The following is a 25,309-nucleotide window of genomic DNA, read 5'->3' on the forward strand; positions in this document are numbered from 1 at the left end:
AGATAGGGAAGAAGAAAAACACCAAGCTTTGAAAAGGAAGATAAGTGTTCTAATTAAGTGGGGGTCTTGGTGTTCTTAATTACAAGCAGGAAGATGTTGTTTAAAGAAGATTCAAGAAAAGGACAAAGCAGGGTGGAAGGGTTTCAGCCGTTAGCTAGATGGTCATGCTCTGATCTCTAAGGTGGGGGCCTGGAGACACAAGCAATAACTGGGTGCTGATAAATTGTACTTATTTCTCTCAAAAAGAGCAAAACACTTTATGGAAATGTCATTAATTTTCAAAAACCCCCCTGGGAGGGGCCAAGGAAGCAGAAGAAGGCACTATTGATCACCGTGTACCAAGATTCACCAGCGTCGGGGCACCACCCAGGCAGCTCACCTTCTTTAGTTTCTGAGAATATGTATCAATCCAAGTACATGCCAAGTGTTTTTAAAAATTTACAAACAGTCTTGCATGAAGTAAATGAGACCTGGCTTGTTCTTTTGGATTTCTTTTTTTCGTACTTCTTGTTTTGTTTTAATAAGTTTGAAGAAATATAGGCTTTAAAGTACAAATCTTCTATCTTGGGAAGAACTGTAGCCAAGTCAATTTACATCTCTACTTTCCAGGTCTGAAACTTGAAAAGATACAAGATGATTTCTTGAAGACAAAATTGGCAAAATGAATTTTCAATTTATGTCTTTTAATCTAAAATTTATGACTGTGTTCCATGTTGGGGGGGACTGTGTTTTTTTAATCTAGGTAAAGTTTGAAAAACTGATGTAGATTAAATGGGTCTGAGTGTAATTAAATTTATGAATACAGAGAAAAATATGAAGTTTTATTAACTGTGGAAGGAATGTGGGTCCTTAGCTGCCCTGCCAGTTCACAAAAGACAAAGGAGCTCAGCTTACAGGGGTTAAATAAACACAATATTTTATATTATAGTTCAAATGAATCCATTTGCAACAAGACTCAGAGTCTGAAATTAACTTCCCAGATTGCATATCTCCAGGGACATTCATGAGCTCTGCTCTGAGGGGCAGCCACTGGGCAGCAGCAGCCACAGGAAGTGACAAGCCCAGCCCAGGTCTGTTCCCTGGACTGTGCTGAGTACCTTATAGATCTTGCTGGATTATTTTTTCACATCGCTGTATGTTGCATATTCTGTAGTCCTAAACATTCTTCTGCTGGATTTTAGCAACCAGTGTATCAGAAGCAGTGAGCGTGAAAGAATATGTTTAGACAAAAATAAAAATGCATGAGAATGGAGAACAAGGCATGGGGGAGACCCAGTCAGTGGAACTGCACGTGGAACGAGCTCTAGGATTGGGGTTGGCTGCTGACACCACTCTTGATGGATTAATTTTTAGAGATCTAAGCAAATGCACTTGGGGCCAATGTTCCAGTCTGAGATCAGGGGAATCTGCTTCAGAAGCAGGACAAGAGGCCAGGGGAGAGGCCACTGTTGCTGGTCCCAGGCTGCTCTGCCTGAGCCCTCAGGAGCCAAGAAGACCAGCACAGTAAACTTCCCTCTTAAGTATCATTTGGCCAACCAGGAGCTTGTTAATTGGTGCCAATTATTGGTTTGCCAACAACTCCCACAGATTAATATTTCAGGAGTTAGAAACCCAGCTGAGCGTGAAAAGAGCATCAACTTAGAGTTTGGAATCACGTTTCAAAACTGCAGGGAAAAGAGAGGGAAAAAGGGTTTCTTAAGTGAAGAGGAAGAGACTCATTCATCTTGCTAATACTCAAGACTCTGGAAGCCTGAATCAGCTCCCGAAACACACACGCATGACATTGGTCAACACAGAATCCAATGTACCGATCTGCAAGTGTTGTCCCTTTTAAAGAAATGTCCTACTATAGTTCAAGCATTCTTAGTTTTTCTGTAGCAAAATGGGACATTGCTTAAACTTCCTTTGGTTAAAAAGCAGTCTTCAAGAATGTGTTTCTGAAACTAAAACAGTGACTTGAGACTGTACAGTGTTTTTCCTACGGGGACCAAAACGATTTTACTCACCGTGTCTGCTCACAGTGAAGGGCAGACAGCGGTATTTTCTTTGCCTCCCTGGCCTGTTTTGTTTCTTAAGAGGTCCCCGGAAACTAGAAGGAGGTCATGTATGAGGCTGAGGCTACAGGGCACACATGTGCCTGCAATCACACCATCTTAAGCAAACAGCTGGGGCCCCTCTCCTGGTCCTCAAACCCCAGAGGAGCTGACTACTCCCAGTTCCCACCAGGACCCCCATTGCCCCCAACTGACCCCAGACTTACACCTCCGCCCCTGCTCCCACCCAGACCCCATTCAGATTCAGGCCTCCCTGAGTTCTTCCCAGACCCGCAGCTCCCACCCAGACTCAGGCCTCCCTGGGCCCCCCAACCCTCACTTCTCTCTGTACTCCACTCCCCGCTCCAGATCTCTGGCTCCCTCACCTGACCCTGGGCCACTCAACTCCCAACTCCCTCCACACTTGGCTTCCCTACTCCCGGGCCCCCTCCCCCCACCCAGACCTGCCACCAGGACCCTGGCTTCTCACATCCCAGGACCGGGGTGTTCCCCCCACCCGGCTCCCACACAGACTCTACCTAGACCGGCTCGCCGCCCCCTGCACTGACTGCCCCCTCCCTTCCCCCCAAGGCTCCTCTCCTCCTCCTCCTCCTTTTCCTCCCTCCCTGGAGCGTTCCCTGCCTGCCTATCATCTTGCTCTAATTGTTTCCAGATTTGTGTGGGAGGTCAGGGCCCGGGAGTGCTGCTTCATGCCAAGTTTATAAACAGAGCAGTGTTTCCAGATGGCCGCTGGCTCCAGCCTGGCGAGCAGGTTGATTGGGACCAGAATAACAACAGGTGGAGAGCAGACAATGAATTCCTTGACACTTATTTACTCCCTTAATTTTTTCTTCCCCTTACAGCCCTCAACTCCATCTGCCATAGTCACCTCCGACAGATTTCCAAAATATTCAAATGAAGAGGGGAAGCAATGGAATGAAAAAGAAAACAAGCCATTTCCCTAATGAGGGTGACAAGTTGGAGCTAGAGAGAAGCAAGAGGGAGCTGTGGAAACAAAGGGATGCAGAGACATGAAAAGAGAGACACAGACCACTGTGGACCTGTCCCTGCCCAGAAATCAGCTCAACCCAGAAATCAGTGCCTGACTGTGACCCGAGCAGAAGAGAATAGTACAGACTAAAAGGCTCGTTGGTGGGTCCTGCTAAGCCCATCCACCTCCACAGGGCTGTCTATCACACTCGTGCCCAGGCCCAGGGAACCAGGAGAGAGACAGTCCCTAATGCACTCACTGACTCCTGAATCTAGCTCCCACAGCTCTTTTCAGGCTCCTTCCTCTGAACACCCCTGCCCAATGAGGGTTCCCAGGCAGACCTCCTGACTGTGTTCTGTTGGCTAGAAGTGGTATAATTCTCCTTGAGCAAGTATTCTGGGAAATGCCTAACGATTCTCTGAAAAAGGATTGACCAAAATGCTCAAATCCCATTAAGATAGTCAAGGATTGAAAGAGAAGGAAATAGGCCAGAGTTTAGACTGAAAATCTGAATCAGTCAAAACGAACAAAAGGGGCCTCCCACAGAAGACCTTTCGACCACAAAATAATGTTCAGTTTGTACTGGAGAAGGCTGGGAGTCAACCTGAGGAAGAACAGCCAAACTGGGCCAACTTTATGAAGTGAAATGAAAGGTTTCAGTAAACAGCAGCAAAGGCACCAGATGCCTCTAGTTAAACATGGACTCGTACCAGCAAACCCTGCTGTGATTGAGAAAGCTTGCAACAGACTTATCCATGAGGGAATAAACTGCAAGACACACTGTCCGGCGAGCTGTCACAAATGCCCCACGACAGGGCTCTAGACAGAAGAGCCCCTTGCAGGGATGCACACACGCGACCACTCTAGTTAGATGTAGATCATGAACTGCCCCTGGCCGGCTGAAGAGTCCGTAGGAGGACGATGAAGCAGCCAGTGTGGGATCCCAGCTAGAAACCAGGCCGGCTTTGTGGCAGGAACGATGAAGCTCACAGGTTTAAAACCCTGACCTATGAGAGGACTGGCAGAGGAAAGCGCCTGTGGAAATAAAGCACGTAAATATCAAAAGGACGTTTTTAAGTGTCTCTGAGTTAAGACTATATTATCTTCTGTGAGTCTTTTGAATCTGACTTTCTGCGTATAAAATGTAATCTGACCCTCCAGCTTTGAAGATTCGAGATCTGGGACCAGCACTGTGCAATTTATCTGAACTGACAGAGAAGTTAGTGTCCGGCGCCCGGTTCTGTCCTCCTGCTCCATCCATCCCCTCCTGATCCCTGACTTACAAGAATGCCACTGCAGCACTGTGGCTTAAAATATATCATCACTCTTGTATTTTTGCTTCATAGCAAAATGCAGGGAATCAAAAGTGCCTATCTAAAATGCAGGACCTGGATAATTTAATCTTCACATGGAAAGAAAATAAACTCGTATCTCTTTAATTACCTTCACTACCTTTTTGACACAGCAATCACTTATTGAGGTTTTTATCTGAAAAGCTCTAAGTATTATATAAGGAATTCTTAAGAAAACAAAACATGCTTTAAACTAAAAAGCAACAATATGAGTTAGAGGGAATAAACTTATGACTGGGCTACAACGGGCTGAGAGGGAGGGAGAGGGGGAAGGGGAAAGGGAGAGAGAGGGGAAGAAGGGAGGGGGAGGGTAAGCCTGGAGCTGAGGAGCCAAGAGCTCAAGAATCAGCTCACATTCCGGCTCATAAAGTGCCCCGCTGAAGTCAGCTCCCCGCTGGAGGATGTTTACCTCACAGGAGCATCTGTGGAAGATGCTGAAGATTTTCTAGAGAGATATCATTGCCGGCCACAGGTGCCCTATGCATAAACATTGCAGCTCCCACTGTATTTGAAATATCAAAAAAAATTGTATTTGTCATAACTAATGAATCCTGGCACATAATCACCCATGCACTAGGGAACAAGTTCTACTCAACAAAAATGAAGTGTCAACAGCTGAAGAGAATTCTACCCCATATCGACCCTGTTCATCTGAGTGCCTAGTAAGATTGCCCTGCGGCTTTAGGCAGCCACAGCAGGATTCTCTACCATGACCACCCTCGTTATCCGGGAGAACTTTTCCCACTTGTACTCTAAGACTGGGCATGAAATTTTGTTCCCAACCACAAAGCGCTGAGACACACCATTGTGGCATCCGCTGAATTTACCAGAACAGGGACACACAATTTGTTCCTACAAATTACAAATACCAGGTTAAACTGAAAGCTACTTTTATAGCTTAAATACTCACTGCTCCTCCTCTCTGGATGGTTAGTGAAAAGTGGAATTTGTTTTGGCTCTCCATGTCTATACGGTTACAAACAGATGACATACACACAAAAAAATGAGCTAATGATAACATCTAGAAAGTCAAAATATTATCAATGGCATGGGATTTCCTAATTTCATTGATAAATGACATCAGTTTATATTTGGGGACTGGGAGTGTTGGACCATGTAGGAGCACCAGCTTTACCAAATGCCCATTTGATTTGGAATTTCATGAGAAGGCCAAAATGCAAAACCTAAAACTTGGGAAAAGAAACATTTTCTTCAGAGAATTTCTTTTTCAAATTGGAATTTATTGCACATTTTCAAATGCAGACCAAAATATTTCAGCAAACACAATGTGTTTGTTATTTTTATATACCAGTGCTGTTGTTAGGCAGAATAATGAGGCAGTAAAGCAGGTATGCTGGGGTCTGAGTGTTCAAGGGCTTTAAATCACGATGTTTACTGGCGGTGCTCTCCTGCAGAGCACGCTTAAATGCTTCCTGAAACGAGAGGCATTGAGAAGTTACCACAAGCTCCTGCAGTTCACCAGCCCAGCCACCCTTTATGGAACGTTTGAAACACTTCTAACCAGAATTAAGGGATTTTTTTTCCCCTTATACTTGGCAAGAAACTGAAAAGACTAGTGTGGAGGAGGTGAGAAATGCCATTTCCAAATCCTGAAAGCCAAGTAAGCTGTCCATGGTGACTTAACCCAAATTCCCTCACAATGGAGTATTTGTTAGTGCCAAGTTTAGACTTTAAGGATGCAAAGTCAGAGATTTCAAAGTGTGGATGATAAGCACATCTTTTCCACTCCTTTTTTCCTAAGAGTTAACCCCTCCAAGCTGTCCCCTCCCTCTGCTTTGTCAAAAGTCTGTCTCCATTTATGCAAGGTTCTCCCAGACAGAAGTCATCATCACCAGCCGCACCCACTGCTGGCTGCTACTCACCTTGGGGCCTGTACCAAGCCCTTACTAAACTCTGCTCAAAACACTTGCCACTGCAGCCAGCAAGTGAAAACAGAAGGCATTACTAGAACCAGGTTTGTAATTTTTACATGCTTAACTCAGGGAGACACTCAGCAGAAGACTAGATAGCTTCTCTCCAAACCAGTCCTAACGCCATTAGGAACTCCAATTAACAGCAGTCCTTGTTCCCTGGGTAGGGACATAAAGCAATTATGGGCCTCAAGCCATGCCTAAGAAACTGGCAAAGCTAATCAAACTGATACGTCCCAATACAGCCTACTTGGCAGGTATACCCAAGCAAACCCTGGTGGGGCATCGTGGGGCTACGGCCAGCTCATTTCAGCATTGCCTCCTGTTAATTACTCTTACTCAAATTGGAATTTCAGGTGTTTTGTTCAGGTGTCAAGTTTTTATTTTCATTTCAGCCTCCAAGTATGCTTCCATGGCAGCGTGGCTAAATGTGTACCATGTTTCAAAGCCTTAACTGGGGCAGTGAAAAATGGAATTGCAATCTGAAGCAAGATTTGTGAACCATGCATGATTTTCGGCTTGTGCCCAAAAAGGCTGAGAGTTAAAACAAGGCCTTTAGTGAAATCGTGTCTGACAGCGACAGAAATAATCTCAGAACAATGCAAATGTATCTGAATAAGCACCATGAATTAGTAAACAATATTTTCATACTTGTAATTCAGCAATTTTGAGCTACACCTTTTAAGGTTACTCATTTTCACTGCCTTTGAAGCAACCGTTGTCTATTAAAAGCAGCTGAGCAAATGGCTTTGACGTCCTTCATTTGCTGATAAACCAAACTTCGCTCTAAACAATGTATCTAGTGTATGAAATTCACATAAATCGATTTAAAGTTTCTACGATGACTGTACATTAAAAGGTTAGTTTGAGGTCTCTATTGTTAAAAATTTTTAGACAAAGATTTGGCCAGACACCAAATCTAATCTATTGGTGGGGTGGGGGCAGAGGTGGGGGATGGGCAGGGGTTGACATCTTCACTGGAAAGGCAAAGCAAATAGGCCTGGTTCCCCAGGTCCCTGACCCTGTACTGAAGGCGTGACACCGAACACAGCTAACCAGGACTGTTTGCTTTCTATTTTTATTTTTTTCTGCTGAGGAAGATTCGCCCTGAGTTAACATCTGTGCCAATCTTCCTCTATTTTGTATGTGGGTCACTGCCACAGCATAGCTGATGTGGGGGACTGGAATTGGCCACCCCAAGATATGCCTCTCTGGCATAAAGATTATTTGGGGCTGGTTACTTTTAAAAAACTGCAGACAGGAAAGAAACTCTGGAAAGTAGAATTTACTTACCCTTTGTAAAGAGACATTTACATTTGTAGAGGAAATCTCCATCTATAAAGGTGTCTCCCTCTCCGTACCAGGAAAAAGGGGAGATGACCTTATCTCTAGAAACTCTTAATCAATGCAGAAGGCAAGGACTGAAATCTGCATAATAATCTTACTCTTATTTACTGTATTTGTCTGGTAACCTCCCGAAACTGACTGCCCCCACCCCCAACATCCTCCTTTGTCTTTAGCTGAAGACGATATTTAAGGTGGTGGCTTCAGCTGTTTTGGCGAGTTGGTCAGTTTGCCTGAGCCTCTCCCATGTATACATGTTATAAAGCTTTGTTTAATTTTCTCCTGCTATTCAGTCTCATGTGAATTTAATTCATTCTCCAGCCAGAAGAACCCAGAGCGGGCAGAGGAAATGTCTTCCTCCCCTACACTGACAAGTGGTGCAGTCCATACCTGGGATCCAAACCAGCGTACCCAGGTCACCAATCTGGAGCACACCAAACTCAACCTCTATGCCATGGGGCTGGTCCCCTGTTTGCTTTCTCTAACTCAGATTCTCTGTCCATGACCGTTAGAGCTTTAGCCATTTAACACAAATTAGTAAGAATGTGTTCATGATTACGAAGAATTTATTATGAGTTCTGGATAAAAGAATCTATTAAATGCCATTGTTCTTTACTGGGAAGTCACATTACAATAACTAAACCAGAACTCCTAGAATCTGAAAGGAAGATATTTTTTACCTGTATTTATTTATCTGATGTCTATTTATTTATTTTTTATTTGATTTTTTTTTTTGAGGAAGATTAGCCCTGAGCTAACTGCTGCCAATCTTCCTCTTTTCGTTGAGGAAGACTGGCCCTGAGCTAATATCCATGCCCATCTTCCTCTATTTTATATGTGGGATGCCTGCCACAGCATGGCTTTTGCCAAGCAGTGCCATGTCTGCACCTGGGATCTGAACTGGTGAACCCCAGGCTGCCAAGAAGTGGAGCGTGCGAACTTAACTGCTGCACCACCAGGCTGGCCCAAATTTTCTATTTGACTTTTATTGAGGTCACATTGGCTTATAATATTATATAAATTTCAGGTGTATCTCATTATATTTTGATTTCTGTGTAGACTACACCATGTTCATCCCCCAAAGTCTAGTACCCATCCATTACTGTACACATGTGCCCCTTTACCCCTTTCACCCTCCTCCCTCCCTTCTCCCCTCTGGTGACCACCAATCTGTTCTCTGTGTCTATGAGTTTGTTGTTGTTGTTTTATCTTCCACATGAGTGAAATCATAGGTATTTGGCTTGAAGATTTTTATTCTATATAATTGCAAAAGAATGGCCTGTGTCAGCAGGGGTAATAATAAACTGAACTTGCAGAAGGGGATGGGAAGATAAACTATGAATCTTAAAATATAAAATTAATTCCATCACAAAGGAGAATAACCCAGCTCAAAATATTTAGACGATATCATGTAAGATATTATTTGGAAGAAAAAGACTTTCCTTTGCATTTTTTAAAGAATTTTGATTTTCATTCAGTGTCATGGGGCTTCAATAACTTATGATGTTTCCAAAAAAGAGATTTGTTTCAGTAGAGTGAATGCATTGTTTCTAATGTCACAGTCACAGTTAATTTATTCACACAGCCCTTTATTTGCATCCTCTAGAGCCCAGTGACAACCTTCCTGATGTTTTCCCCATCTCCAAATTCCCACCTTGGTTCTACTTCTAACGTCCATCACAGATAAAGGGTACCAGCCTTAGCAAAGCTCTGCACAGGATGAGAAACTTTCTTTGTCCTGAAATGCTGAGGAGTTTTACACATCTGATTTAGTTAAACTTCCTTCCAGGACATCATTCCCTCTAAGAGACAAATAAGTGAATTGTAAATAACATACTATGACAAATAAAATTTGAATTTGTGATAACACTGATATAAATTCTTGCTACAGTTGAACAAAGTTATTTTATTTGGAAAGGACCAAAGTTATTGGTGTCCCACTTGCTTCTCCTAACGATTCTTAAATATCCAAAAGGTTTAGGAATGTTGTACTTAATAGTAATAGCTTATTCCCAATAAAAGTGATCTTTGGCCAAAGACAAACTAAAAGTTATGTAACTCAAATTAAATTCATGACAATTGAGAAGGGCCTGCTTTCCTAAAACTCAGATGTCCTAAAGCAGATTTCCTAATAGCTACCTGATGGTACAATATTCAGAAAAATGCAGAGAAAGAAAAGGACAGAGAGAGATACAGACAGAGAGAGAGAGCACTAGTGAGAGAGAGGGGAGGGAGGGAGGGCAATGTGAACACTTTCCTAGTTTTAAGAAAGTCAACCCTGAACAAGAGTTGAATGCATTTCAAGGAACTGAGTCATTTAAAGTGTGTGTGCTCAATATCCCACATCAGCCTAACATACATTTTCTCTCTGGGACTTCAGACACTCCATGATGAGCCAGCAGAAGTTCTCCAGCATGAAGATTTAGTGTTTCCATAAGAGAAACAATGAAGAGAAAGACTAGGCTCTCTAATGAGCACCCTCTAAGGGGACCATGATTTCTTTCTGACGTAAGAGAAAGGTGAAGACCCCAGAGGACTTCTTGACATGCAGGCTAGCGGCAGATAGGGAGACGTGAGCATGCGCCTGTGCAGCACAAGTAAGTGCCCTCTGCCTTCCTGAGGCATCAGATCATGAGCCTAATACCCGAGTTACAATGCTAAGAGCATTCTAAGAAGCCTTCTGGGGAGCCTGTTAGGAAACTGGCAGAGAGGACGCCCTTCTCACTCCAGAAGGAGTGATGTCAGCCCCACATGTCTAGGTGGTAATAGCAGTGGAAGATGAAAGCCACAAGGCAGCACAAACTGGCCTTCATGGCAACCAAGAAGACAGGCTGAGGCACTCAACAGGGAGCTCTCAAAGATTCTCTGGGGGAAGAGGAGAACTTTGGGACCCAAAAATTCTATTTCAATTCAGATTTAGAATCAAAGACTCAGGGGCTGGCCCGGTGGCACAGCGGTTAAGTTCACACGTTCCGCTTCTCGCCGGGGGTTTGCCGGTTCGGATCCCGGGTGCGGACATGGCACCGCTTGGCGCACCATGCTGTGGTAGGCGTCCCACATATAAAGTAGAGGAAGATGGGCACAATGTTAGCTCAGGGCCAGTCTTCCTCAGCAAAAAGAGGAGGACTGGCAGTAGTTAGCTCAGGGCTAATCTTCCTCAAAAAAAAAAAAAAAGAATCAAAGACTCAGGTTGGAGGGCATATTTTGAGGGGGCCCATTTCCTACCTCAGGAGTTAAATGCTCCAAAAGTAATGTAAAAACATCGTTGCATTTCTCAAAGAACTTCCTAATTGTCCATGAAGGTTTGTGAGTTCCTTGAGGACCCAAGCTATGCCTATGGTTGGGTGTTCAAACTGGTAACAACAGGCAGCCTGCCAGAGGCAGTCAATAAATGCTAGGGAGAGAATGAAAGAAAGACTCTCTCCTTGGCAGTCAGACAAACACGGGTCTGAATTCTTATTCAGATGGGGGTCCTTTGACCAGAGAGCTTTTTTCCTCATCTGTAAAATAAAGAAACACCCCCAATGCAGGGAAGTTGTAAGGATTAAAGATGATGTGGTGTATGTGAAGCTACTTGCACAAGGCCTGGCACTGAGTAAATACCTAATTACCAATAGCTCTCAGTTCCATCCCAACTGCGGCCGGCAGCCACAGCCCTAGATCAGTAGATTATCTACTTGGGATTATCAGTAAATGACCAGAAATTATTTTTTAGAAGATCAAATAGATGTATGTTGAACTTTGAAAAAGAAAGCACTGCATTTATTTTAGATGGAGTTCAAGAAGCTAAAATATTTTTAAATATATAAACCTTAATTCAGAATTGTAGCAATAATTTAAGACATAAAACATAGAGTAGACATTTTTCAAATTCCATATTTTATAACTTCTCTGAAATATCTAGCATGTGAAAAATTTGTCAAAACCTGGCTCCCAAACATCACCAACACAATCTGTTGATTAGATGAAGCTGAGTTTATTGCTTTCTGTGGCAAGGGAGAACACCACCTCACAAACTTTTGTCAGTGCTTCAAAGAGGAGAAGGTAAGATCTTAACTGACTGAGAATTGGAAATTTGACTTAAAGCACAGCTCAATTAGGATCAAGTAAGGATCCTGATACAATGCCCCCAGGACAGGAGGAAACAGTAAAGTGAGGACTTTGATATGAGGGATTCCTTTGACTCTTAGGGCATAAACTCTGTTGCTACTTTCCATTTAAAGAGTTGATAGGTCTTTCAGGAAATTCCTGTAATGAACAATCAAACCATTTGCCTGGGAATGGGTTTCCTAGAAAAATAAAGACATGCTATAAAAACAGAAAATTGCAAAGTACATTAATTTTCAGAGTAGATGTGGTTTGGGTTCTCAGTAGCTGAGTGTGAAAGTGGACAGTTTCTGTCCTCAGCCCCCTTTCCTGGTCATTCTACAGCCTGAGAGGAAGGATAGATCATTAGTTAATATCTAAATATGTGCTGGATCCAGATCTTCACCACTGTTTGAGGTGTCATAATCACATGTCAACTGTCCACTGATATTTATTCCAACCTCCATATTTCCAGGGGTGCTTCCTTCAACCTCCAGAAATGTCAGGCCTTCCAGTTCTTTTCAGAGGACTTTTTGCTGAATCATTTTACTGAATAGTGGCTGTGCACCAGCATATAAAACACTGGAGATCACACATCTAGACACTGCCACAGACACATCCTCAGAGAAGGATTATGATCACAGCGTGTCTCCACTTCTCAGCCAGGTGCCAAGAGCACCCAGGTTAAAGCAAGAGAATAGACCCCATCCCCACTCTGAAGAGTCCATGGAACCAGGTGTGAGATCAGTCATCAAATTACCTAGTTTTCTGATTTCTTACTTTTGTTTCCTGGATGTTTATAATGTTAAAGATCCTCAAGAAAGGTCTACAGGGTTGTAAGTACAACATTGCTCGCCTGATGCAGCACACATTCCCCCTCAAGAGGCCACTGCTACATCTGAGGCAGCTCTGTTTTGAACCGTTGCCCACCCACTTTGATGAATCTCGGGTGAGGAGTTTGGTGGCCTTACTGTCATTGTCTAACTAACTCCCTGCATACAGGATTCACTTGACTTTCCAGGCCTCTCGTAAAGCATGAAATAAAGATCTAGAGGAGAAAAGAAAGAAATCAGAATTCCCCTAGAGTAGTTAGGGTTTCAGTTATTAAGTGAGGGCCCAGTTTTTCTGCTTCTTGAATTAAACTGTCTACTGATCTCTTTTTCCTAGAGGACAGCCCAATGGGCCAAATGGACCCTGGGTGATGTCAGAGACAATCCTGAAGGCAGATATTAGTTTACCAAGGTAACAAGTCCATGCCCAGCTTGCAATAGGACTGTTATCGCCCAAGTGGACTTGTCTGCTGGCCACAAGACACGCCAATAGTTAGGAGGCAAGGTGGTAGGAGAGAAAGGACTTTATTACAGCTTGCTAGCCAGAGGGAAGATGGCCAACTCACGTCCAAAAGAACCGTCTCACAGAACAAAGACTACAGGCAAGTTATATATGGGGATGGTCTCTAGGTGGGGGGGGGGGGGGGGTGGTTGGTCTCTGGGTGGGGGTAGACATCTGGTCCCAGTTCCTGATAGTCCTTTGTTTTATTGGATATGCATCAGAGAATGGAGCAACTGCCTTATACTCTGATCTTTCACTTGTCATTGATGATGCCTATCAGCATAGGCTCTCTGCCCAGGGATCATCACATTCCTGAGGAACTCAAAAGAACAAAGTTATCAACTTATACAGCTGGGAGGGGCCACAAAATCTACAGAGCAGGTCTAGCCTAGTTAGCCAGAGGTCATTTAAAGTTATAATATGGTATCTTTTCTACAATACAGCTTCCCTTATGTCAACATTGTGTTGAGCTGGTATCGGGACCAGTAGGCTTTTGTGTGACAGATCCAACACTAGTCAAGGGGGGCCACTCAGTGACCTGTTTTGGGCTAGATACTCCTATAGTATTCTCGAATAATGCCGTGACATTTGGATTCCAGGGGATGAATTTTATATATCAAGATGATTAGATAGGTCTAAAGCAAAAGAGCAGTAATGTTTCATACTTTTCAGATCAGTGAAAGTAAGACAGCCTCCAAATAGATACCACCTCTTCCCTATTCCCCTTAGTTAAAAAGAAAACTTCAGGCTCCAAATGGTGTCCCTTGTGCTAAAGCTCATGATACGAAACCTAGATTTAATGCCTGATCTCATTGCAGTTTCAGCCTCTCCCAGAGATGTCACCTTCATCAACCAGTCAGGAATTTTCTAGTCAAGCACCAATAAGGTAATCTGTCCTGCAGGCCCTCTCCATCCTCCAGAGGATAAAGAGGGAATCTGCATGATAAAACCCATGCCAGTTACCTTTCGCCCAAGAAGAAGATGTCCTGGCCCAAAATAACCCTTTCTTTTCTTTTACTAATAGCTCCCTTGCTCCACCCTTCTTCCTACAAAAACCTTACATCTTGGAGTACCCTTCTACTTGCTAGATGGGACACTGTCTAATTCATGAATTGTCTAATAAAGCCAATTAGAGCTTCAAATTTACTTGGTTGAATTTTGTTTTTTAACACCTTCCAGGTTCTGTTTTGGTTAGAAGATTGGCTCCCACAAAAGGCTTGAAGCATTGTCAGATGGAGGAAGGTACGATGTGATGGGAGTTTTAGAGTTCTGGCTGCCTGGGCCATTGTGGTGTTTGCAATCTAAAACTTCACCAATGGTTGAGCCCAGTTACCCAGGAAACTTAGTGATTTGTTACAAGGAACTGGAACCAAAGGAAGTCAATGCTCCCAGAGAGAAATGTACACAAACTCAACAGGTGAGTTGGTTTCACTCTTTAGGCGATTTGTTGTCAGTGATGAATGGGTATTGGACTCATATCAAGAAGGGGCTAAAGATGGAAAAAGCAATGTTAAAAATAGGGGACTTACAAGTAAATAAAGTCACCTAAAGCCATTAAAGGAAAGAAAATAGCTAGACTAGAGAAGGAATGTGGATGAAAGTGACAACTGTGGTGTGGTTCCTTGAATCTAGGGTGGAAGCTGTTTGTGTCCAAAGACCATATGCTTCGAGAGGGCTCCTAAAACCCTCAGATTGAGGTCTCCAGTGGGGGCAGTCTCCTAAAACCCTCAGATTGAGGTCTCCAGTGGGGGCAGTCCTCCTGTGGTTTGAGGATGTTTGTATCTCTTGAGTTGAAGGATATGAATCCAATAGTCAACTCCTTAAGCGTTTCATGGTTGTGCTAGTTGATAATACCTAATAGAGTTCTTTCAGTTGGGGTTGTGAGCTAATCCTTCATTGAAGACAAAGTCTCTGGCTGTAGCTGAGGCTTCAGGGAAGCATCAAAATCAAAGAAATAGTATTTGTAGACAACAGAGACTTTATGGTCATAGTCAACTTATTACTTGGCCATTTCCAAAGTGAAAGGTCTGATGAGAGTTCCTTACAATAATGCAAATGACAAAGAAATTGGCCGCTTCCATGGTATGCAAAAGAAACATAAGAAAGGCAAGCTAACTTCTTAGACAAAATGTCTATAAGAATAATAATTGAGTGTTTTCAAAGCTGATGTACATTAATCTGATTTATAAAAATGGATTTATGTAATGTTGATAGAGGAAAAGATACTGAGATATGTAATTATTCAGGGACAGATCATATATATCCTACCAACAATATACCAAGCATTTAATAAAAATATACCCAAAATATATCAAGAATATTGAGTAAACAGATTCTATGAGTCTCGAATATGTCCTAAACATGTGTATTTTAATAGAATTCCCTAGGTAAGTCTGATATGCATCCAAAATTAAAACACAAGCCTAGAAGATGCTAGATTCAAATTAAAGTAAGATTATGACCAAGTAAACATTTTAAATAACAAGCAAAATTATGGTTTATAACGATATTGTTGTTGCCTTACATCAGGACACTGAAGAAAAAAAATACATAATAAATATAAATGTAAATAATGAAGAACAAGGCACTGACCAACATCTAGTGCCATTTCATACAGCATAAAATTTCTGAAATATTTACAAATTTTCCCTATAAATATTTAGCATAAAGAAGACTCAGTATCTCTTCTGATTTGACAACTCTTTCCATAAACGTCATCAATAGTAATACACCAAATAATCCTGATTATTTTAGGCATCTCTCTTTTTAAGGTGAAAGAGCAAGTCTTTTTGATTTTCCAAGGGTCTGAAAAATCCCAAACATAGTTTTAGGTACAAAAGATATCCTGAAAGCTATTTTATTTCATTTTACATTTAGAAATCAATATTAGGAAGGATAAAAAGTTGTCATGAGATCTGAACAGTTAAGATAAGATTGTAAGTGTCTGAGAGTGTTTGGCTACTCTTTTGAAAGTGACAATAAAACACTTAAAACCAAGCATAGAAGATGACACGACTGGCAAGAGCCCTAGCTCTTTCAAAAGTAAGGAAGCTTTGTTATCTTAAATAATTAATGACGTAATTAAACCCAACATAAAACACAAAAAATATTCTGGTAAAACGATATCTTGGCAGATTACACAGAAAAAAATAGCTCTTCATATTTTAGGTGAACAATAAACAGTAAATCCAAGAAACAAACCAATCAAAACTGAGCAAGCTTGGAGCCAGCCCCAATAGCATACTGGTTTAAGTTTGGCACTCTCATCACTTCGGTGGTCCAGGTTCGTTTCTAGCTGCAGAAGCACCCCACCTGTCTGTCAGCTGCTATGCTGTGGTGGGGGCTCACAAAGAACTAGAAGGACTTACAACTACAATCAATATACAACCATCCACTGGGGCTTTGGGGAATAAGAAAAAAAAAAGAGGAAGATTGGCAACAGATGTTAGCTCAGGGGGAATCTTTCACTGCAAAATAATAATAATAATAAATGGAAATAACTAAAAACATTGAGCAAGCTTGGTTTAGATCTTAACACATTTCATAATTTTGGGATCCATTATTTGTACTTATTTATCTCTATATGCCAGAAGAGCTCCCTTAATCTTAGATAACTTCTCCTCGCAAATTCCCTCTGATTGATCAATCATCATTTTACGTATGTTCTCTGTGTTCTTAGCAGGATAGAGCAATTCTTATTTCAATGCCCTTTTTGTTACAGCATCTATGGGCTTGCCAAGAGACTCCCAACTCTGAGGCTGAATGACAGAAGTAGAAGCATCCAGTTGTCTTTATCTGTAAAGCCATAAATTTTTTCAGGATTCTGCTTTGCTTTCATTCTAAGGCGCTTTCAAAATGCTTAGTAAGGTGTTGAAGTTCTGGCCATGGGGTTATTTCCCATTCTAGTTTGTGCTTACATATTAATCCCTAATTTCTGGCTTAACACCATTTATAAAAAGTGAGGAGAAAGCTGGGATCCCATCTGCTTCAAGAAATCCTCCTGGATGCATCTCCTGGTATCAAAGAGTCCATTGCAGAGTTCTCTGACCTCTGTCCTTTCTTTGCTTGCAGGATTGGATTAGAGTCCAATCTATTTTCATAGGGAAGACTTTGGGGATAGTCTCCAAAAGACATCTTCCAGCATTGACAGCTTTTCTAAGCCCCTCTGGTTTCCTATGAAATTGAGGTCTTTTAAATTATCCTTAAACTGTCCCATTCTATTTCTTAGGTTCCCACTAATAATAATTAATTGGCATACACCAGGGAGTTCTGGATTATACATTCCTAAAATTATTCTAAATCCCTCTGCAAATGTCTCCCTATCCTGATGGATTTTCGGAAAGTCTTGGAAATGGCTCTCAGCTCAGAGAAAAACCAAGGCTTGAGATTGAGATCAACAGAAGGGCTCCCTGTTTTGAGGGAAGTTCAGCTTTAAGAGGAAACTGAATCTTAGGGGATCCTGGCTGGTCAGGGAGGAAGGGAATGGGTCAGAGGAAGAGATGGGGCAGAGGGAAGTGGGGTCTAAGGTGGGGAGAGGAACAGTAGGATAAAGGCTATGAGGCTCAACTTGGGATCTAAGGCGGATTCTAGAAAAGACAGTTGTAAGTTTTCCAAATTTTTCTTCTGCCTTAGCCTAGGGATCTTTTAAGGAAGAGATTTTTGAAATGAAAAGACATTTTTTGATGCTTTCTCATACCAATTTAAAAAAATTAGGACTACTGGAAGTTTGAAATTTTGCTCCATTTTTCTCCTATGATGCCTCTCAAATAAACAATCTTGGTCAGATCAAAAACTCCACAAATATCCTTGGTTAATACACGCCATTGAGTAAGATAAGCACACAAATTTGGATTATAATATAAACACGTGATTCATGAAGCAGGAGTCCAGATGGGAAGAGGAGGCACAGACTTAACTTTAGACTGAGTCAAATTCATGAGAGTCTGGGAACATTCCATCCAAAACTGTTGCTTATGTACCTCATGTCTCAGCCTGTCCAACTAGCAGATGGGCCATCCAGCTACAAACCTGGCAAGCCTTGTGGCCCCAAAAGGACGGAATTGTTTACACAAGTGAAATCTCTCAGAACTAGACTCTCTCAGACAAAAGGAGACAAGACTGAGGAAAGTTCTCAAATGGTTTTGATGAGTGACCTAGGGCAAGCTTTGTCCAAATGATGCCAGTCTTAGAAGAGACCTTCAGAACTTCTTGGTCTCCAGAGCTTGCTTGAGGAATAGGCTCATTTCGAGGCTCCTCTTAATGAGGGACAGTACAATGACATGGGCTGACAGAGGCAAAGGGCAGCGTGAGGTAGATTTCCACCAAGGGATAAGCATTTCTCAGATCTGGTCAGCCAGCCAAAGGATATCTAAAGAGCATTCCTTACTCCTAAGAAACAAAATAAACTCAGCATCTGGGAGTTCATTGAAAGAGACAGTTGTTTAACCAATATGAGACCCACTTACCCCAGCATTGTGGTCAGGAAGCCCCCAAGCCTAGAGGGGGACTTCATAGGCCTCAGAGGAGTGGGTTGTTTCCCAGTCGAATATTATGGCCAGAAGTTCCCAGTCTCAGCTGGACCTCAGTGGGACCACCAAAACATCAAAACATTGGGATCCTCAAACATCACCAACATGATCTGTTTATAAGACAAAGCTGAATTTATTGCTTACTGAGGTAAGTAATTTTTACCACACCACAAAGCTATAACAGTGCCTCCGAAGAAGGAAGGGAAGGTCAGAATTGACTGAGAATTGGGAGTTTGACTTAAAGCGGGGCTCGTGTAGGATCAGGTAAAGAGCATGACACAACAGTCCAGGACAGGAGGAAACAGCAAGGTGAGGACTTTGAAATGAGGGATTCCTTTGAATCTTAGGGCATAAACTGTTGATATTTTCCATGGAAAAGATGATGGGTCTTTCAGGAAGTTCCTGTAACAAACAATCAAATCATTTGCCTTGGTAAGAGATTCATGGAAAAATAAAATTATGCTAATAAAAGCAGAAGAACAGACAAAATCACATTAATGTAGACAGTAGGGTATAGTTTCAGTACTCAGTGTCTAGGCAGGGTATAAGGTAAAGGTTCTCAAGTAAGCAACTATCATACACAATATAAGTAAATTATAAATAATAACATAAATAATAAAGATAATAAACATACTACTATTTAATAGGAATTCAAAAATAAACTTCTAGAAAAATTCATGTCAACACTGGGATTGATAAAGTGAAAAAAAATTAATGAACTTTTATTGAGATTAGCTCAGTGCCAGGCAGTTTCACAAATTTTCTCATTTATTCCTCACCACAATTGAGTGTCATAAGTATTATTATCTATCATTCCGGCAACTGAGGCTGTTGAGCACCCAAGACGTTAAAAAAGTTGTCCAACATCATGCAGTTAGAAAGTGATGGTGCCTCGGCTTAAACCCAAGCCTGGCACTGCTTCACTTTATCACATCTGCTCCCAAACACCAGGAAACTATGAAGAGAAAGGTCAGCCACACATGTGGAGCAACACTTAACCCAAGGGACAACTCAAGTGAGGAAGACCCCCGGCATCATCATTTATCACCATATTTTAAGTCCAGGGCTCCCTCTTTTTCCTCTACATCTTCCTTTGCCTTGGACAGAATGCAGATTTGCTGAAGTGTCACGATTTAGGAATCGGTGTCGCAGTTCACAGCGCCTGCTCCTGGGCAGTTGCTCTATGCCAGTTTTGCAAATGCAGGCATAGTCATGAGAAGAAAGTCTCCCTCTTGCCCCTAGAGAGCCATAGGGTCGAATTGACCTGTTTAAACTGCACATTTCTCACACTGTGACTTGCATTTCCAGGCAGTATATATTTTTTTTCCTTTTTCTCCCCAAAGCCCCCCAGTACATAGTTGTATATTCTTAGTTGTGGGTCCTTCTAGCTGTGGCATATGGGACGCCGCCTCAGCGTGACTCGATGAACGGTACCATGTCCGCACCCAGGATTCGAACCAACGAAACACTGGGCCGCCTGCAGCGGAGAGCATGAACTCAACCACTCGGCCACGGGGCCAGCCCCATCAGGCAGTATATTAGACTACAGCATGAGTGGGAAAAGAAGTTCCTCCTTGAATTTGACCTCACTGGAGCCATCAGAGGATTAAATAAAAAGAGAGTGGTCACAGTCCTGGGTGGTTCCAGTACACCCCAAGGAAAAGCTGAGGAAAAGCCTTCAGTGAGAGCTACATTATTGTCTTCTCTTGAGTTTTCAATACATATCTGAGCCAGGCCCCAATGACGAGAGGATGTACACGTTCTTGGCCAAGAAGGGCTTTCTCCATGCTTATTAGACCCACTGGGAAGATACACCTGAGTAAACTCTACCCTGAGATGTGTGGGGAAACACACGTGGAAGCTGGGAGTGCCCAAGTCATTTTTTCATCAGCTCTTATTGTTCATATACTCAGGATCAGGCTTTTTCAGAAGAGTATAACATCTATGAGCTATGTATTATCCTCATTTTGATGACAAGTGAGGCTCAGAGAAGTTAAATATATTGCCCTTATGTCTCAGACTTCAAGAGTTTTTACAAGGCTTTGGTCACAAATAGGGGAATGTAGCTTCTTCCTTCAGTAAATGGTCACAAACACACCTCTAAGATGCTAATCGCCCTTCCTTATCTCCTGCTCAGAGCCACCAAGTGCCTGCAGCACAAGTGCCTGCCCATGAGGGAGCATGAAGCCCATGAAGGAGAGACAGGCAAGTCCTTATGAGAGAGGAGCTATTTGTGCTAGATCTCCACAGATGACTGAGAATGGACCACAAAGACTGAGAGGACAGGATGGGCTTGTGGGCTGGCCGGCTGCAAACCTTGTGGAAAGGAGCTGAGTCACCAATAATAATAGTAACAATACTTATATTACATAATTTACTAAGCACCACATATCAAGAGCTTTAAATCTGTGACCTCATTTAGTTCTTACTAAATACTTACTAAATAAGTACTTAATTTTTACTGCTCTCTCCTCACCCCAGGAGCCTGCGAGGAAAAGAAGAATCTGGGAACAATGAATGCAGTATGCAGTGAATGGAAGGAAATATCAAATCAGAACCTGCATATCATGTTACACGATTGTCAGTTAAAAATCACCCAGCCCTCCTGTGTCTGTATATCTGTTCACTCCCTGTCTGGCCATCTCACCAGGTAGTGTCAGACTCCCAACAGTCACCCTTGGGGCTGGCTGGCAGAGTGATTTCTTCATGCAGAGAAGTGAGCACCAGGGACATACTAGACAGTCCTCTGGGGTGTGGAAGGAAAGATTAGGACTTTTATTTATATTTATGTTTACTAAAATAAAGAAATAAAACTTTCTTAATATTTAATAAATGGTTGACTATAAGATACATATTATATATATGTATATTACACTTTTGAAGAAAAATTCATATAATAAAAATAGATGACATTTATCGAGGCCTCATAAGGTGCCAGGCACTTTACCTCGGCTAGCTCTTTGCGCACAACAGCCCCATGGATAGGATCACCATGTACCTCACCCATCCACAACAAAGCCCACTGGGGAATGGGAGGGTACAGTTAATAATGGCACTGTAGCAGCAGTTAGAAGTCTGCACCAGCCCAGGGAATGGGCACGTAGGGCGCACTACCCCTGGAAGCAACACCCAAACCCAGAACTGATTAGTCAAGGTTACGTGCACAGGCCAATGGAGCTCCAGTCCTAGGCTCTTAGCCATACTGCTACACTGCATGGAGGAAACCCAAGTAAATCACTGAACTATTTTACTGATAAGGGGCTCAGAAAAATACATAGAGAGGAATAAGATAGATTAGACCATCCTCCCTGTCCCCCAACAAAGCACAACCATGAACCCTGAGAAGGTGCATGAGGCAACCCAAGGAAGACTCTAGAAAGAGATGAGAGGAACGAAGGCGAGACTGGGACCCAGGGCCAGAGAAGCAGCACAGGGCCTGGACTCAGTCCCCATCCAATGGCAAAAGGGTACCAGGTATGTTGCTTCCCAACTTCCACCCAACCGAGTGGTAGGTGGGCTCCCCTTCCAGGTGGAACAGTAGTCCTATGACAACACCAGGGGAGCCACCGGCAGCAGTCCCTTGGAGTCTCCCCCAGAAATCAGTGGCCAGTGGGCTCTCCTTCCTATCAGGACTTAGATGCCCCTTTCCTGCCAAGACACACCTGGGCAGGGGTGGAACGAGAGAAGGGACCTGCGACAGCAAGGGCTGGTTGGGAACATTCTATCACAAAGAACCTGGGACTCTCCTGCCAGACCAGACACACCTGGGCAGCCCAGGGCATAGGTGCAGGGATTCCACCATGCTTCTCTCCCACTGAGAGACACCTGGCAGACCCTTCTGCTCCTTAGGTCACACCAGCAGGGATCATTTGTGCTAAATCTAAACAGGGTGACTGCTAAGATATAAGAATTTAAATAGGGTCCAGCGACTCCTGACATAATAGACAAAACATCCAGGATACAACTGAAATTCATCTGTCATACCAAGAACTAGGAAAATCACAATTTGAATGAAAAAAAAGACAATAAATTGATGCCAACAATGATATTAATTTGTTGTTGGAATTATCTGACAAGGATTTTAAAGTAGTAGTGCTAAAACTGCTTCAATAATCAATTACAAATTCTCTTGAAACAAATGAAAAAATAAATCTCAGAAAAGAAATTAAAGTTATAATAAAGAACCAAATGAAAATTACAAATATGAGAAACAGAATAACAGAAATGAAAATTGGCCTGATGGGCTCAATAGTAGAGCAGAGATGAAGAGGATAGAATCAGAGAACTTTAGGACAAAACAATAGAATTCATTCAATATGAACAACAGAGAGAAAATAGATTTTAAAAAAATGAACAGAGCCTCAGAGACCTGTGAAACAAAAAATCCTACATTCACATCTTTGGAGTCCCAAAAAGAAAAGAGATGGCAGGGAAGAGTGGCTGAAAGTGTATTTAAAGAAATAATAACTGAAAACTTCACAAACCTGTCAAAAAATACAAATCTAGAGATCCCAAAAGCTGAAAAAACCCTCAAATTATATATATGTATGTATATATACATAATTTGTTGTTGTTGTTGTTGTTGTTGTTGTTTGTCGTTGTTGAGGAAGATTGGCCCTGAGCTAACATCTGTTGCCAGTCTTCCGCTTTTTGCTTGAGGAAGATTGTTGCTGAATCTTCCACCATTTTGTATGTGGGATGCCACCACAGCATGGCTTGATGAGCAGTATGTAGGTCTGCACCCAGGATCTGAACCCTTGAACTTCAGGCCACCAAAGCGGAGGGTGCAAACTTAACCACTACACCACCAGGCCAGACCTCAAATCATATTTTGTAAGCGCTGAAAGAAAAGAACTGTCAGCCATGAATTCTATATCCAGCAAAAACTATCCTTCAGGAATGGAGGGGGAATAAAAACTTTGTCAAAGGAAGAAAAACTAAATAATTTGTTATTAGCAGGCCTACCCTTAAAGATTGGTGAAAAAAAATTACTTTAATGGAAAGGAAATGATAGAAGAAAGAGTAGAAGAAGGAAGAATAAAGAAAGGAATAATTAATATCAGAACAAATCAGTGAAATTGAAAATAGGGAAACAATAGAGGAAATCAATAAAACACAAACTTGTTCTATGAAAAAACTAATGAAATTGACAATTCTAGAGCAAGAAAGACAAAAATAGAGTGAAGACACAAATCAAAAACAAAAGATATTACTACAGATCCTGTGGTCATTAAAAAGCTAATAAGAGATACTATAAACAAATTTATCTTTATGAATTCTACAATATAGAAGAAATGGGCCAATTCCTTGAAAACCACAAACCACCAAACTCATCTAAGACAAAATAGGCAATCTGAATAGTCCTATAACCGTTAAAGGCATTGAATTCACAATTAAAAAGCTGCCAAAAAAAGCAATCTCCAGGACAAATGGTTTCACCAGATGGGAGAATTTCACAAAATAGTTAAAGAAAAATTAAAAGACAATCTTACACAATCTCTTCCATATAATGAAAAGGGAGGGAACACTTCCTAACTCATTTTATGATGCCTGTATTATCCTGAAACCAAAACCAGATAGACAGCACAAAAAAGAAAAGAAAGAAAGAAAACTATAGATCACATATCTAATGAACTTAGATGCAAAAATCCTCAAGAAAATGTCAGCAAATTAAATCCAATAATGTATAAAAAGAATGATACAAAGTGACCAAGCAGGATTATCCCAAGTATTCAACGTTAGTTCGATATTTGAAAATCAGTCAATATATACCATCATATCAACAAGTAAAATAAGAAAAATTATATTAATTGATACAGAGAAAGTATTTGACAAAATACCATACCCACCCATGATAAAAACAGAGGAAATAGAGGGAATACTTCAACTTGATAAGGAGCATCTAGCATCTACAAAAAAACCTACAATTAACATCATACTTAATGGTGAAAGACTGAATGCTTTCTCCCTAAGATCAAGACCAAGGCAAGGCTCTACCACACTCATTCAACATAGTACCATAAGTTCTAGCCACTGCAATAGCAAGAAAAAAAAAGACACATACTAGAAAGGAGGAGATAAAACTGTCTGTATTTGTAAATGACATGATTGTCTATGTAGAAATCCCAAAGAATTTACAAAAAAATTCCTAGGATAAAAATGTGAGTTCATCAAGGTCACAGAATACAAGATCAGCCAACAAAAATAAATTATGCTTCTACATACTAACAGTGAACATTTAATAAATAAAAACAAATTACCATTTACAATCAGTCCAAAGAAAATAAAATATTTAGATATACATTTTACTAAATATAGGAATTGTATGCTGAAAATGATAAAATGCTAATGAAAGAAATAAAAGAAGACATAAATAAATGGAGAGACATACCATGTTCATGGATTGGAAAATTCAACATAGCAAAGATGTCAAGTCTCCTCAAACCATAGGTTTAATTCAATTCCTATCCAAATCTAACAAGGTATTTGTAGATAGACAAGTTTATTCTAAAATTTTTATAGAAAGGCGCAAACAAAGGTAAAATAATATCAAAAAAGAAGTATAAAGTGAAAGGAAGCACTCTATCTGGTATCAAGTCTTATAGTATAGCTACTGTAAACAAGTCACTGTGGTATCGGCAGAGGGACAAACACATAGATCAATGCAGCAGAACAGAGAACGCAGAAATAGGACCAGATAAATATTCTCAAG

The 25,309-nt window shown here is 41.6% G+C and overlaps 1 long non-coding RNA gene across 5 annotated transcripts in view; it reads right to left on the bottom strand.

Moving 5' to 3' along the window:
* The window catches only part of LOC106780981 (uncharacterized), a 41,990-nt gene that overhangs the window by 12,491 nt on the left and 4,190 nt on the right, over positions 1 to 25,309 (bottom strand). The window lies entirely within an intron of this gene.

The sequence above is a fragment of the Equus caballus genome, chromosome 9 (assembly GCF_041296265.1).
Source record: "Equus caballus isolate H_3958 breed thoroughbred chromosome 9, TB-T2T, whole genome shotgun sequence".
Classification (NCBI taxonomy): Eukaryota; Metazoa; Chordata; class Mammalia; order Perissodactyla; family Equidae; genus Equus; species Equus caballus.